Raw genomic sequence first — 16,932 nt, forward strand, 5'->3', positions numbered from 1 at the left:
GGGAACACCCAGGTGCCCCTGTCCCGCACGGGGAAGAGCGGGGTTCCCGTTTCTAAACCTGTCCCGGCCACCCGCTCTCCCCTTAAAACAAGAGTTTTGGACTTTCACCCCTTCCCAAATCTGCAGCCAAGGCCTCTCTGCCTCTTCCTCTTCCCCAGTCCGGATCTGTGGGACTTCGAATCCTCTCCCTGCCTGAGTATGAACTCCAGGAGCTCACTATACATTGGGTTGGGGGAGTCAGTTACACTGAAACTGACAGGAGCTGAAACTCACCCGTAACAAACGCCGAAAAGCCTCGGATAGCCGATTCAGGGAGTAATAGAGGAGCCTTTCAGTTTCTATTTGATGTCACCTCCGGCTTTTCCTCTCCAACATTCAGGGCGTCAACCTCAGAGCAGTTTTATCCCCGCCTTCTTCAGCCCCTCTGTACCGCCACAATATCCAATAGTTTGCTTCAGTGCGCGGGGCATTTCCCCAGCCCAGAGTCCCAGGTTTTAATCGCTCTCTCTCTCTCAGGAAGTGAACAGCAGCTCCTGGTCACTGCTTCGCTCGCTCCCTCTCCACCTTTCGCCCTCACTAACATTTATCATCACGTAGGAAGTGTAAGGCACAGAGGGAAGCCACTCGGCCCATCGCGTCCGTGCTAACCGAAGAACACCTGTGCAGTCTAATACAAAAATAAAAATAGCTGGAAAAACTCAGCAGATCTGGCAGCATCTGCGGAGAGGAACACAGTTAACGTTTTGAGTCCGTATGACTCTTCAACAGAACAACTGTAGAAGGTGCTACACCTGCCCCTTTACTTACCCCCCTCCTCATTGCCCAAGGGCCCAAACACTCCTTTCAAGTGAAGCATCACTTCACTTGCATTTCCCTCAATTTAGTCTACTGCTTTCGCTGCTCCCAATGCGGTCTCCTCTACATTGGAGAGCCCAAACGCAGACTGGGTGACCGCTTTGCAGAACACCTTGGGTCTGTCTAATTCCCACTTTCCTGGTCCACGCCCCTGTAGGTTGGGGCGCACTGTGCTTCTTTTAAAAAAAGTGATGTAAGGGTTTCTGCCTCGACCACCCCTTCAGGCAGTGAGCTCCAGACTCCCACCACCCTCTGGGTGTAAAATTTCTCAACTCACCTCCACATTAAATCTATCCTCCCTCATTGCCCTCACTGCTAATAGAAATAGGATCTTCCTATTTCTATGAGCAGTGAGGGCAACCTTCCATAGGGACCGTTCCCTCCGGGACACCCTGGTCCACTCCTCCATCACCCCCTACAGCTCAACCCCCTCCCACCGGCACCTTCCCATGCAACCATAGAAGGTGCTACACCTGCCCCTTTACTTCCCCCCTCCTCATTGTCCAAGGGCCCAAACACTCCTTTCAAGTGAAGCATCACTTCACTTGCACTTCCCTCAATTTAGTCTACTGCATTCGTTGCTCCCAATGCGGTTTCCTCTACATTGGAGAGACCAAACGCAGACTGGGTGACCGCTTTGCAGAACACCTTCGGTCTGTCCACAAGCATTACCCAGACCTCCCTGTCGCTTGCCATTTCAACACTCCACCCTGCTCTCATGCCCACATGTCCGTCCTTTGCCTGCTGCAATGTTCCAGTGAAGCTCAACGCAAACTGGAGGAACACCACCTCATCTTCCGACTAGGCACTTTACAGCCTTCCAGACTGAATATTGAGTGCAACAATTTTAGATCATGAACTCTCTCCTCCGTCCCCATACCCTTTCTGATCCCCTTTTTTTCTAATGATTATTATTTTTTTTTAATATATTTTTCTTTTCCCACCTATTTTTATTATTATTTTTAAATTTATTTCCATCCATTGTTTTACCTCCACCTTTTAGCCTATTTTGATCCCTCCCACCCCCCCCCCCAACCCCCACCCCACATCCTGCTTTCGACCCTTAATGTCACCATTAGCACATCCTTTAGATAATATCACCACCGTCAACACCCCTTTGTCCTTTTGCCTATGACATCTTTGGCAATCTCTCCTTTGCCTCCACCTATCACTGGCCCTCTATCCAACTCCACCTGTCCCACCCCCCTCTACCAGCTTATATTTCATCTCATTTCTATTTCTCTTCAGTTCCGATAAAGAGTCATACGGACTCGAAACGTTAATTCTGTCCTCCTCTCCACAGATGCTGTCAGACCTGCTGAGTTTTTACAGCTATTTTTGTTTTTGTTTAGGATCTTCCTATACGCCCTATCTCGTCCTCTCACCGTTTTATAAACCTCAATTCAATGTCTCCTCAGCCTCCCTGTGTTTCAAAGAAAACAACCTTAGCCCATCCAATCGTTCCTCACAACTAAAAGTTTCGCATCCTACAGCATCCTTGTAAATCTCCTCTGGAGCCTCACTAGTGTGATTATACCTTTCCTGTGATGTGTGCAGAAGTGTAGGCAGTATTCTAGCTGGGGTCTAACTAGAGTTTTATACAATTCTAACATCATAGCCCTGCTCCTTTATTCTGTGCCTCAACCAATAAAGGAAAGTATCTCTTATTTTCCTTCTCCAAAAATATACTTCATTCATAACATTTGTCAAAGTACATGACAAAAACATTTCAAATTGAAAATTACAGAAAGTGCAGTAAAATTCAACATTTCAGCATACCGCATGTTCCACTCTGAGGTGTCACAAAACAGTTTCAACACGCTTGATATTTGTAATATTCATTACATGTCAAACTCTAGGCCGAGGGTTTTTTCCACTGTTTCTAGCCCCTCGGTTTATGATAGGCTGAAGGGCCTTAGAAGGTGGCCTTTCCCCACTGAGCCTTTGCAGCAGCTGCCGCAACCTTTAGTGCATCTCTCAGCACATAGTCCTGAACATTAGAATGTACCAGTCTGCAACACTCAGTTACAGACAACTCTTTGCACTGAAAGACCAACAAATTTCGGGCAGAACCTAGGGGAACATTTCACTGAGTTGATGGTCCTTCAGCCGCAGCTGATGTTAATCTCGGTGTGTGTCCTTGGGAGTAGCCTGTAGAACACAAGAGTCCTGTGTTACACAGCCGTTCAGGACGAGCCTCAACAAAAACCACTGCACCTTTTCCCAGGCCTGCTTTGCATAGACACATTCCAGAAGGAGGCAGACAATAGTCTCTACCTCACCACAGCCACCTCGAGGGCAACGTGCGGAAGGGGTGAGACTCCAGGTATGCTGGAAGGACCTGACGGGGAGGGCCTTTCTCACCACCAGCCAAGCTACGTCTCTGCGCTTGTTTGAAAGTTCTGGTGAATCCCTTATGCCTTCTTAACCACTTTATCTACCTGTCCTACTACCTTTTGATCTGTAGACATGCAAACCAAGGCTCCTATACACTTATCAACATTGTACCATTTATTGAGTATTCCCTTGCCTTGTTCACCCTCCCCAAATACATTACCTCACAGTTCTCCAGATTGAACCCCATATACCAGCTTTCTGTCCTCTTCTCTCAGGCTACAGAGAGGCAATTTTAACCTGAATCACCTTTCAGTGAGTGCAATGCTCATTTTACACACCGTTCGATTTTACTCCCATTGAATTCTGGGCTATTAAACTAGGGTTCCACTCAATCTTATGGGTTTCCTGCACAGCGTGTTCAGCTAAGTTTAACACACCCCCCCTCTTAGGGGTCAGCCATTGGGTGGCTCCCTCACCTCTGGATCAAATTCACATGGGTTGAAGGCCCTCTCCAGAGACTTGAGCACAAAATCTAGCTGACCCCTCCCAGTGCAATACTGAAACTCAGACTTGCATTTATATAGCAACTTTCATGGTGTCAGGATCAGGCTGCACTTGCCTGTGTCCACTGTTTTTGGTTGGAAAGCATTTTCTGAACAATCCTGAGCATGCTAATAATAATTCTAACAACCAATTTAAGATAATCAGTCAAGCTCATAACATGGCTCACTTATGCTTGCTAGAAGCAACATACATTCATACACAGGAACCTGTCCTGTGCAAACAAAAGGAATATGTTCAAGCCTTGCGCCTTTTATGAATTACCCAGAAGCTTGGGGAGCCTATGGTTCTCCATTGCTCCATGGCAACGACTCAACCAATCAGCAGCCTTTTCTCCTATAGTACAAATTGTTGTGATAGTTTGAAATTTGGCATTCTTGCATTTGTCCTGATGAGTGCAAGGCGCAAAGCCTTTCAGCAATGATTGTGCATGTGTAGAATATGGCTGGCTGCTGTAGATGGTGAACTCACATTGGCAGCAAGATAGATTGTTAAAAGCAGACCTTGCAGGTTCCTGCATGAGTTGTTGTGCAGCCGCTTAAAGTCGCCTGTAAATTGAAATCAGTTTCCTTTCCTGATTCGGCATTGTAAGTGTAAGATTAAAAAGCAGATGCACCATGTTACCAGATATTAGAGGAAACGTGATTTAAATCTGAGAATCTGAATTATTACAGAGGATGTTCAAATCAGTGATGTCACTTCCATGGTCCTAAAGTGACATGGGTCCTTTGTGACTACTGTCAGCGTTAAGAACTGCATTGTTTGTGCAGGTTGGATATGAAGGTGAAACAGGAGGGGATCAAAACCCAGGACAACAGCTTTTTAACCTTTAGGACATTAACGAACAAGGTTTGAATTTTACAACATGGTCACTTTAAATGATTCCAAATCTTTGCAACTAAACTGAGATTCTTAAGTTGCCATATGGCGTTTAAACTCACATACTCTAGGTTGTTAGACCAGGCCTCTGGATTACGAATATAACTACACTCCTCAACACCCCCAGCCCCCCGCCCCTGCCTGCTCCCCGGGGCCTCACCACCTCTCCCTGCCCTGAGATCCCCCTCCCCACCACTTTACCTGTTCCTAAACTCCTGGGATTTAGGCTCCGGGAGCTGCAGGTAATCCCCGTCCAAACTCCAGGGACTAGAGTGCTGCTGGCCAATCAGGTTCTGCCTCTCCCGAGCGAGGGGCAGGAGTCCTGTCTCCAGCTGATTAACGCTTGTTGGAGCGCGAAATCGCGGCAGGGCAGGAAGTCGGATGGTGCGAATGGAAAGCCCTCCGCCATCCTAAATATTCCGGATTTGAAGTCGGGAGCGAGAGTTGGAGGGTTGTGCGACATTGGGTTCCCCTCCCCACGCCCCTCTTGATGTGTGTGTGTATGGCTTGGGAGGAGGGGTCAAGGATACTAGCCTTCTCCCATATACCCATATAAGAGAAACAGAAATACCTGGAAAAACAGCAGGTCTGGCAGCTGTTCAACAGAAGGGTCATGAGGACTCGAAACGTCAACTGTGCTCTTCTCCGCCGATGCTGCCAGACCTGCTGAGTTTTTCCAGGTATTTCTGTTTCTGTCTTGGATTTCCAGCATCCGTAGTTTTCTGCTTTTATACCCATATAAGAGGGTCTTTAGTCATCAGCTATTAACCTTATGTTTGTATTGCCTTAGCTATCACAGTATGAAGAAGTCAGCTTTGGAGGTGATAATTGTTACTCCACTGTGGATAGATGTATTTTTAATGTATTAGTGCATTGCGATGTAACACATGGGTTAGGTTTCATCCTATAAGAAGGCAGCCCTGTCAGCTATTAATAAAACTGGACAACATTCTGCCCTCACTCACCATCACGAAAACGGGTCGTTATCACATTGCCCTTTGCGGGATCTTGCTGTGCACAAATTACCTCCTGCGTTTCCCACATTGCAATGGTGCCTACACTTCACAAATACATTTTTGATTGCAAAATGCTCAGGGGGAGGGGAGTTGGGGTCCTGAGGTGGTGACAGGTGCTATAGAAATGCAATTCTTTTGTTTCTTTTACATTTTTACTTACCCGACTGTGGTGGGAGGGCGGGTTCTTTTTCAAAGGGATAACAGGGTAAATTTTTTAAAAAGGTTTTTACAAAGCATTTTCAGATGCATTTTATATGGATTTGTAAAGAGCTCTGGCATGTTTGAGATTAAATCATCCACCAGTGAGGTTTATCAACCAACTTGTAACCTTTTTTTCATTCTTCCATGGGATGTGGGTGTCGCTGGCTAAGCCAGTGTTTTTTAGAACAAAAACAGAATTACCTGGAAAAACTCAGCAGGTCTGGCAGCATCGGCGGAGAAGAATTAAGTTGATGTTTTGAGTCCTCGTGACCCTTCAACAGAACTGAGTAATATTATTAATATTAATAATTATTAATATTATTAATATTGCTAATTAAGAAGACAGTCACTGAGAAAGGAAATATGGCTGTGAAAGCGGTCATCTTAATTAGCACATTCGTTTAGATAATATCACCACCTTCAACACCTCTTTGTTCTTTTGTCTGTGACATCTTTTGATTATCTGCTCCTATCACTGCTTGTTTGTCCCTACAACCACCCCCCCCCACTTCTCTCCCCCCACCACTTCTCTCCCCCCTCACCCCCCCCCCACACCTTAAACCAGCTTATATTTCACCCCTCTCCTAATTTTACTCAGTTCTGTTGAAGGGTCATGAGGACTCAAAACGTCAACTTTATTCTTCTCCGCCGATGCTGCCAGACCTGCTGAGTTTTTCCAGGTAATTCTGTTTTTGTTTTGGATTTCCAGCATCTGCAGTTTTTTGTTTTTATCTCAGTGTTTTTTTAGAGATGCCCATCTCTAATTGCCCCTCGAGAAACTGGTGGTGAGCTGTCCACAGTGCTGTTAGGGAGGGAGTTCCAGGATTTTGACCCATATATATTTTATTTTGGAATTAAAAAATTAAAACTTGTAATTTTTATAGCAAATCTCTTGATATTTAAGAGTTTGTCGGGTGATTTATGGGATGGTCATGACGATATAATAATTTTCATAATATTTTTCTGGTCTATTGTAAAGTAGGTTTATGGGGATAAATAGTTAGGTCTGTCTGTCTGTGTGATTTAAGTATATTTCGTAGCCAAGCAGACTGCAAGTTGAAGTTATCAAAAGAAGTAAGGTGTAGAAGTGACTTTAATATGCTAATGAGTAAACATGGCTGGGGTCTCAGCATGTAAGGTGTAAAGGGAATTTGCATTTTTAGATAGAAAGGGGGACTTGGTTTTCAAAGGGATCTCAGTCTGTTTAGAAATAGCCAGACAAGCAAGCTATAGTGGCAACAAGAAAAGATTTATATTATGAGAAAGGTAAAGTTCCAAAGACATAAGGAAAAATTGGAATTTAATATTAAAAAGGGAGAAACATTTATAAAGGAGAATGAGGCTATGTGTCAAGGGAAAGCATTGTAAGATCTAACAGAAGTGTGAGAAGCCTCTAACATTTGTGCGTAAACCTGCTGTACAGAAACCGAAGCTTGAGAGAGCCATTCTGAATTCCACTGTCTAGGGTATTGTGTTAATTTGCTGGATCTGTTTAAAATCTAAAATCTATTTTTGAACCATTGCCTTAAAGGGGGTGTAACTGAGAGCCAGGTTAATTGGGGATTTTAGGAATTATTATAGTAGTAATTTGTAGTTCTATGTATGTGCTTGAAATCTCTTTTGTTAATAAATATTTTAATTTATTTCAATTTATTTATTTTAACATTTTAATATTTTTAAAATCTCTGAAGTCTTGATGGACTTATTACTTCTGAATTCAGGGCACGCATCTTGAAATAAATACAAATTGCAAAACTATCGTGATAGCACGATCAAGTTTCGCTCATGGATTTGATCCTCTTGGCACACGTCATCTGCTGCCTCGTAACACAGATGGTAGATAAGGCAAGCAGCAGATGAGCTGAGGCTGGTTGGAGATGAGCAATGTTATAGAGGTATAATTAGACACAAGCCTAAATTCTGATTTCTAGAGTCCTGGCAATGGGAAGGCAGGTTAGCTTGGTTGGCAAAGCAGCTAATGCGCAAGTCAGATCAGTGCAAACAGTGCAGGGTTCAATTCCTGTTGTGGCTGAAGTAGATTCAGGGCCTGTCTCCTCACCATAGCACTTTGCTGCACTTCAGTGAATAATCACCAAGGACTTGCCTTCAGGCAGAGAACTGGCTCAAGGGGCCAAAAGGCCTATTCCTGATCCTATTCCCTATGTTCCTATTCTCAAGATAGGAACTGTGTGCCAGTATACAGTCTTTGGCCACTGGGATCATTAATGTAAATTCAGGTGACTGTCATTCGTAGCTTTCCATTCACTTGGTTGAAGGCTATGTGCCTTGGTCACAGTGCTTGGATCTCTAAAATGTAGCATCTTCCTTTACCCAGTTCCTTCACATTTGCTCAAACCTACATGTAAGCTATTTTAAGCTCAGATTTCATTTTTACAAATGAACATCAGTTCCTTGATTGCAAGAGGTTGATTTTGCCTTAAACGTTGATCAGAATTAACTTAGATAAAGAACATTATACATTCCTATATGGCCTTTCATGTCCTCAGCATGTTCCAAAGTGACTCACAGCCAACCAGGTGCTTCCTTCTAGATCAGTAGATTCCTTTAGCCCTGAGTCAATGGTTAGCATGCTCATCCTTGTTGTATATGTTCTGTTCAGTAGGTCTCACAAAGAGATTCTGAATCTTGTATGGTTGAACATTAAGTGTTTATCGATAACACATAACTATATACATATATAGAGCATGGCCCAAAACTATGAGCTAACTCCATGCTGGCTTCTACACAGGTCTCTGTCCAGTCCACAACTCTCCCTTGTCTCAGGTCATGTGTTTCTTTACATCACTCCGTGGGTGGTACAGTTTCCCACTCCCACATTAACCCTCGCTATGCCGGATATCCTTACACTACAATCTCCAGGTCAGAAGGTCATGGATTTGAGTTCCATGCTGGGCAATGGTGCCCACAATCCAAGCTGACATGCCAGTGCAGTACTGATGGAGGGCGACATTGTCAGAGCTGCTGCCTTTCTATTGAGACGTTGAACTGAGGCCCCATCTGCGTTCTTGGGTGGATGTGAAAGTTTGTTCATCCACAATTGGAGGAAGAGGAAGGGAGTTATCCTGGTCAATATTTATCCCTCAATCGCCATCATGAAAACAGGTGATCTGGTCATGATCGCATTGTTGTTTGCAGGAATCTTGCTGTGCACAAATTCACTTTTGCATTTTCCACATTACAACAGTGCCCTGCATGTCAAAAGTGCTTCTTTAGCTGTTAAGTGCTATGGAGGAATCCTGAGATGATGAAAAGTGCTAGAGAAATGCAAGTTCCTTCTTTTAGAGGTAACACAGGGCAAACACTGTGAGCCCCTGCTGTCGGTGGGTGAGGAGGATGGGAATGTGGGTTGGAGAATAAGGGCACAGAATGAGCCACATACAGCAAGCACCCAAGTCTATTCGACAATGGGGGCAGTGCAGTGTCAGATAATCATTAAGTCACAGGTGCTGGCAACTCTGCTTGGGCATCTCCCTGAAGGTTTCATCACATGACCGCTGACCTCCAACTGCTCTGCTCCCCCACACCCTAAAAATCTCTCCCACCATTGGTCACCCTAAACACCCATCCTCATGGCAACCCACCCTCTCATGGCCAATCAGAAAGCGAGCAGAATCTTCATTTCCCTGATTGGTTGCCAAGCCTCTTTTCATAACTAGTGAACAAACAGTGCTGAACGAATGTGATTCTTCAAACGTCCCGGCGATTTATTTTCCTCCCTGGGTTTTGCTTCCCAGCAGTATCCTGGGGATTAATCTTCAATTCCGGGAGAGTCCAGGGTACTCCTGGAGAGTAGGCAACCTGCCTTCATCTGGGGACTGAACTAACTGCTGTGTTTCAGTGACTGCACAACAGAATGTAAAAAGACACTTCCGAATTCTGGGAGTGAAGCTTTATTTTATTACAAATATGCATTGCCATCTCTCAAAAAACACAGGTTGATTAGAATAACAACACATTGTGCATCTTAAATTATAAAAACGTCCCAAGGCATTTCACAGGTTACAAAGCAGAATACAACACAAAGCCACATATTCAGCCAGACAACCAAATGCTTGGTCAAAGAGGTTGATTTTAAGATTGTCTTAAAGGATAAAAGAGAGGCAGAGAGTTGGAGGGAGGGAATTCCAGAGCTTGGGGCCTAAGCAACTGAAGGCACAGCCACCAATAGCAGAGTAATTAAAATGGGGGGTGCTCAAGAGGCCAGAATTACATGAGCCCAGAGCTCTCGGAGGGTTGTGGGCTGGCGGAGATGACAGAGATTGAGGGGGGAGGGCGGGAGGCCGGGAGGCCACAGAGGGATTTGAAAACAAGGATGAGAATTTTAAAGTCAAGATGTTGCTTGACTGCGGGCCAACGTAGGTCAGTGAGCGCAGGAGTGGCAGGTGATGGGACTTAGTGCAAGTTAATACACGGGCAGCAGGGGTTTTGGATGACCTCAAGTTTACAGAGGGTAGAATGTGGGAGAGCAGCCTGGAGTGAGTTGGAACAGGGAATGAAGGCATTGGATGAGAGTTTCAGGAGGACATGAGCTGAGACAGGGGTGAAGTCGGAAGATGCGATGGAGGTGGAAATAGGCAGTCTTAATGATGGTGTGAATTTGTGCTTGGAAGCTGATCTGGGGTCAAATATAACATCAAGGTGTGAACAGGCTGGCTTATTCTCAGACGGCTGCCAGAGTAAGGGATGGAGTTAGTAGCTCGGGAACGGAGTTTGGAGCAGGGACTGTAAACAATGGCTTCAGTCTTCCCAAAATTTAACTGAAGAGAATTCCTGCCTATCAGTCCTGGGTGTTGGATAAACAGTTGGATAATTTATCAACAGTGGGGGAAATTGAGGGAAGTTGGCGGTAAGGTGGAGCTGGGGGTTGTCAGTGCGCTTGTCAAAACTAACTCTCGTGGTTTCAGATGATGTTGCCAAGGGGCAGCACGTGGATGAGAAATAGGAGGGGGATAAGGATAGATCCTTGGTGGATACCAGAAGTAACGGTGTGGGATCTGGAAGTGAAGCCATTGCAAGGATTCTCGGAATATAATTAGATGGATAAGAATGGAGAGCAGTCCCACCCAGCTGGAGGATAGTGCTTCTTTACTTGTCCCAATACACCGTCAACCCTTTTGCCATTTAATCTCTCCTGCCATCTACCTAATAACAGAGCTTCCCTTTTGTCTTTCCCCACCTTACCCTGCCTCTGTACTTGCTTAAAAACCTGTTGCATTCCTAACATCTTCCAGTTTCTGATGAAAGGTCATCGGCCTGAAACATTAACTCTGTCTCTCTCTCTCTCCACAGGCGCTGCCCGACCATTTTCTGTTTTGATTCCCCAGAGCCCTGCTGAAAAAGGCAAGGACGCCATGTGACGCAGAAACTGGGCCTCAGCCGTGATGCCCCTGAAGTCTTTTTGGCTCTTCCTGCCCATTTCCAAACTTGGGGGGCGGGGTGGGGGGGAAATCGTGCTCCAGTGGGTTGAGAGAGATGAAAAAGGAAAGGGGAGGAAATGGAAAAGGGAGGGAATGACAAGGGAATATTCCTCAGGAATCGTGTTTAATGAGTGAAAAAAGGGTGAAGCCAGAAAGAGTGGTTGGGAGACTTATCTTCGAGTAGTCCACTGGCTGTATCATGCTGAGAGTTTAATCGACAGCCTCAGGCATCGCAGTTTCCCTTCATCACTAAAGCTGAGTGTGACCACTGGTTTGGACAATGTGAGGTGGCTCAAAGAGCTACATTCATCCCTGACCTTCCCCCTCCACCCCCACCCCACCGCCTTGAAGCAGGAATTCTCTATTTGGCACGAATGGATTTTGATTATCTACTGGATGAACAAATAGGTGGAGGGATGGATCGAATTCATTCTTGGGTTCATTTGGAACTATCTTATATTCACGCCCCCCAGTATTCTTGATTCCCCACATGCCTGTCCCCAAGCAGAAACACATTCCAGAGGGAAATGGCCTGGGAGCTGGGGCAAGGGCAGGAGGGATAGCGGAGCAAGAACAACAAAGGTGTTAAATTTGTTTCGCCCTGCACAAACAATTTGTGTCGTCGTGCAGATCCCACAAAGTCTTTACTTTTGGTGAGCGTGTCATCGAGGCTTTCAACCCTGATGTCCATTTTAAAATACAAACGGCATTGTTCGAGTCACTTCTTGACAAATACTCAGCCATCTGTTTCCCTTTGCGAAAGAGAATTGGCTTCGGATGTTCTCATGTTGCCCATCATTATTGTCCAAGGTCCCTTGAGTAAGCCCAAGCTGGATCACGGGGACCTACAGAGGGGAGATTTTCATGACCTCTCGGGATCCCCAAGGGCTGAAGAATGGGTAGATTTTCTCGGTGAATGTATCGCTGAAGCTGTAGATTAGCACCATGTCATCGGCATTATAGAACCGAACTATTCCATCCTCACAGTTCAGGTAGATACCGATCCTCTGGGCACTTGGATTGCACGAGATGTGTTCAGGAGAAGTGATATTGGCCTCGTAGGAATTGCCACGCTTCCCAATGGTCCAGTATCCATTCTTCGGGCTCAGGGTAACCCAGTCGTCCCTGGGGATGGACTCCGTGACCACTCCCAGATCCCAGTCTGGTTTGTTGCTCACCAGCACCTCCCAGTACTGGCTCCCTGTCTCGTACCCCTCCTCCGCCATCACAAAGAGGCGGGAGTTGAACCTCTTTGCGCTTTGTGGAAGCTCCTGCCAATCGTCGTTGAACGTCACGGTCAGCCGGTCCTCCAAGACCTTCAGATAGGGGTTGGCCGTCTCGGGGTCGAAGGTCACAGGAACTGGCAACACAAAAGGAGGTCAGAGGTCAGGCCTTTGCTATTGTCCAAAAATCACTGAGGACGAGTGGACAGGTACACAAAGGGGTTAACGGAATCATGGCACGGTCCAGTAATGAGGAGACCACTTGGCCCTTCACGTGTGTGTTAGCAGTTTGGTAGAGTTATTCAATTAGTCCCATGTCCCCTGCCCTCTCCCTATATCTCAAGGGGTCTAGAATCAAAGGGGTGGAATTTTGCTGCAGTTGTACAGAGCTGTGGCCAGACTCCATCTGGAGAAACCGTGTTCTGGGCACGGTACCAGAGGAAGGCTACACTGGCCTTGGAGCGGGTGGTGGGGGGGGTGCACCAGAATAAACCGAGCCTAATGGTTAAATGATGTCCCGTTTTGTAGTCCCTTGTATATAGAAGATTAAGGAACGATTCAATTGGTGAGTTGAATATTATTAAAGGATTTTTTTTCCTGTATTCCTACACAGAGTGTACGAGAGTGTGGGCATCGCTGCCAAGGCCAGCGTTTGTTGCCCATGCCCTTGATCTGAGTGGCTTGCTCAGCCATTTCAGAGGGCAGTTAAGAGTCAATCCCATTGCTGGAGTCACATGTAGGCCAGAGGTAGGGTGGCAGATTTCCTTCCCTAAAGCGCATTAGTGAACCAGATGGGTATTTGCAGCAATCGATGATAGTTTCATGGTCACAGTTACTGAGACTAACCAGCTGCTGTGGTGGGACTTGAACCTGTGTCCCCAGAGCATGAGCCTGGGAATCTAAACTACTATCCAGTGACATTACCGCTACACCACCATCAATAGAGGGGGGAGAGAGAAATGATGTCCCCTGCTTGGAAGGGTTGTGGGGGTAGAGCTAGGCTGTTCAAGGCTCAGTGTCAGGACACACCTCTTCACACAAAGGCGAGTGGAAAGCTAGAACGTCCCCCCTCCAAAAAAAGGCTGATGATGTTGAGGAGCCAAATGAAATTATCAAAAGTAAGTGAGCCAGTCCGTGAGAACAGGACCTTGTGAAGCCTCTCCCCAGCCCTGGGCAACTGGGGGCTGAGGGATGGTGGGCAGGAGGGGGGAATAGTTACCCTGGCATGGAGTGAGCTGCTTGTCCTTAAACAGCTTGCACAGCACTCTTCACCTCCACTGGTATTAAACAGGCAGTAAAAAGCGGGCATCGTACCCATACCCGACAGGCACAGTATCCCGGTGTCTGTGGGATCCCGCCAACTTCCTCAGCTCCAACATCCTGGGATTGTCTCATTTCCCCCCTCCCCACCCCTGTTTGCAAGCCACCCTTGCTCCGAGATATAAGAGCCTCCCATGCTTACATCGGTTTAATTTCCTGGTGTCATTCCGTGGGTTGGGAAATGTTAAGTCAGGCAAGCTGGTGTGGAGCAGGGAGAGCATCTCATTTTCCACCTGTGGGGTTGGCTGCGCATGAATTAGCCGCTGTGGTTGCCTGGGCAACCGTGTCCCACGGGCTGTTTTTTAAAAAATATATACTCGACAAATTAGCTGCACGGCTGCAAGTGCTCTATTCACCTCAGTGCCTGGTTCTCTCGCCTCGCAGTCAGAGGGCCAAGGGTTTGGGTCCCACCTCAGAACCAGCTGACAGTGCCGGTGCCGAGGGGACCCTGCACTGTCGGGGGTGCTGTCTTTCAGGTGCTGGCATTAAGTCGAGTCCCTGTTGGCCTTCTCGAGTGGATATGCAAAATTCCACGGCCGCTACCTCCGGAACGCTGGGTAACTTGTAACCCAAAAACACCATCCTAAAACAGACGACCTAGTCATCACTGTACTTTGTGACCTTGCCATGGGAGAATTGCTTGCCACATTCCCCATGTGTCGGACAAAAGGAGCATTTCACCCTCTGAGATATCTCCTATCACAATGCGGAATAACTGCCACAATTCCACATCACTTTTCCTACCGAGACACGCCTTGGCCATTACTTTGTGCTGACTGGGATCGCGAAGGCAAACTGTCTGCAAACTGCGCCAACGAACGGGGTGACTGGAACAGGTTTCAGTGGCTGAGGGATGAAGGGTTGGCCCTGGAGACTGCCCTGATCTTCAAATAGTCCCGTGGGATCTTAAACATCCTGGAGCACTGCTCAAAGGGTGGTTCTCCCAATTTCATATCCCGCCCACAGGATGGTTCTCCCAGTTTCATATCCCACCCACAGGATGGTCCTCCCAGTTTCATATCCCACCTACAGGATGGTGCTCCCAGTTTCATATCCCGCCCACAGGATGGTCCTCCCAGTTTCATATCCCACCCACAGGATGGTTCTCCCAATTTCATATCCCACCCACAGGATGGTTCTCCCAATTTCATATCCCACCCACAGGATGGTGCTCCCAATTTCATATCCCACCCACAGGATGGTTCTCCCAGTTTCATATCCCACCCACAGGGTGGTCCTCCCAGTTTCATATCCCACCCACAGGATGGTCCTCCCAATTTCATATCCCACCCACAGGATGGTTCTCCCAATTTCATATCCCACCCACAGGATGGTGCTCCCAATTTCATATCCCACCCACAGGATGGTCCTCCCAATTTCATATCCCACCCACAGGATGGTCCTCCCAGTTTCATATCCCGCCCACAGGATGGTCCTCCCAGTTTCATATCCCGCCCACAGGATGGTCCTCCCAGTTTCATATCCCGCCCACAGGATGGTCCTCCCAGTTTCATATCCCGCCCACAGGATGGTCCTCCCAGTTTCATATCCCGCCCACAGGATGGTCCTCCCAGTTTCATATCCCGCCCACAGGATGGTCCTCCCAGTTTCATATCCCACCCACAGGATGGTCCTCCCAGTTTCATATCCCGCCCACAGGATGGTCCTCCCAGTTTCATATCCCACCCACAGGATGGTCCTCCCAGTTTCATATCCCACCCACAGGATGGTCCTCCCAGTTTCATATCCCACCCACAGGATGGTCCTCCCAGTTTCATATCCCGCCCACAGGATGGTTCTCCCAATTTCATATCCCGCCCACAGGATGGTCCTCCCAGTTTCATATCCCGCCCACAGGATGGTCCTCCCAATTTCATATCCCACACACAGGATGGTCCTCCCAATTTCATATCCCGCCCACAGGATGGTCCTCCCAATTTCATATCCTATCCAACGGAGAGTTTGGATTATGTTAAGCCTGAAGGGAGTGGTTGATGAGAGAATTCCCACAGTTTGAGGCCTGGGAAACGTGGGAAGAATGTAAGGAAAATGACTGGAAAGTGTTTCTCACCTGCAGCAGTGATGACCCGCTCAGCAGCTGAAAACACAAAGAGGTAAATGTTTTATGATTGTCAAACCAGTTCCTCAGTCCACTACAACACAGCTTGATTCATATCCTGACAAGTATTCCTTTAACGTATTCAACCTCAGTTTAACACAGGGCAGAATATTCCAGAAACCAGGTGGCTGTCATTGTCCTTCCATTCATGTCAAGGAAGGATTTTAGATTTGGGAATGTTGCTGATGGGAAGAACTGAACCTTCAGGAGGGATGGGCTTTGTTGGATCATTGGCCTTTTCTTATCTGTAACTTCTGGCTCTAACGATGAGAATTGAGGAATCTCTGTCCAGGTACATTCAGGAGGTTCAGTAACACTCCATTGGCAGCTGGTGTGTTAACCCAGAGAACCAAGAGCGTCCCATCAATCCACACTAGTCTCCATTGAGCGATAGGGCCGTGATAACCCACAGCACCATCCTACCCCATCAGATGCACACTGGACTCAATCACACCTTCAATGAGCGTCAGGACAGTGTGGTAACCCACAGCTACACACTACCCCAAATATCGACACTAGATTCAATCATATCCCCAGTGAATGATAGGGCAGTGAGATAACCCACAGGTCTATCCATCCCCACTCTGACAGGAGGAACTTGGCTCTGAAGATCCTATGGTATAACACACTGTGGGTGAAGGAAGCAGAAAAACCGACACACTCTTGGGCCAGCACTGCCCAGTGAGACTTACCTATTTTAGACAGCGTCTTCTCGCGAACTGTAATGAAGAAAAATTACCTCTGTTAATAAAACACCAGGTTGCTGTGACATATTCAATGTTCCATTCAAACTGTGGAAGCCTATCATCCCCCATCAAAGGTCATCCAATCAGAAAGACCCGACCAAGGCCGCCTATTTCCACTTTCCCTCACACTGCCCGACTTCACCCTGGTCTCAGCCCAGCTGTTAACTGAAATCTTCATTCTTACCTTTGTTACTTCCAGACATAAAAATCCAGTAGTGTTCCTCAGTAAACATGAGA

The 16,932-nt window shown here is 46.8% G+C and overlaps 1 protein-coding gene and 1 long non-coding RNA gene across 2 annotated transcripts in view; both read right to left on the reverse strand.

Moving 5' to 3' along the window:
- LOC144695620 (butyrophilin subfamily 2 member A1-like) overlaps positions 1 to 395 on the reverse strand; it is a 35,365-nt gene extending 34,970 nt beyond the window's left edge. Inside the window, exon 1 of the mRNA XM_078566517.1 lies at positions 274 to 395. The gene's annotated coding sequence lies outside the window, so the exon portion shown is untranslated. The remainder of the gene's footprint in view (positions 1 to 273) is intronic.
- A 9,331-nt stretch (positions 396 to 9,726) lies between these two features.
- On the reverse strand, positions 9,727 to 16,853 carry LOC144695644 (uncharacterized). Its single transcript, XR_013579982.1, has 3 exons — positions 16,642 to 16,853; positions 15,902 to 15,928; positions 9,727 to 12,647 (listed from the first exon to the last, which is right to left on the reverse strand). It is a non-coding gene; the product is annotated as an uncharacterized LOC144695644 (long non-coding RNA).
- Positions 16,854 to 16,932: the final 79 nt, after the last annotated feature.

The sequence above is a fragment of the Cetorhinus maximus genome, chromosome 21 (genome assembly GCF_964194155.1).
Source record: "Cetorhinus maximus chromosome 21, sCetMax3.hap1.1, whole genome shotgun sequence".
Taxonomy (NCBI): Eukaryota; Metazoa; Chordata; class Chondrichthyes; order Lamniformes; family Cetorhinidae; genus Cetorhinus; species Cetorhinus maximus.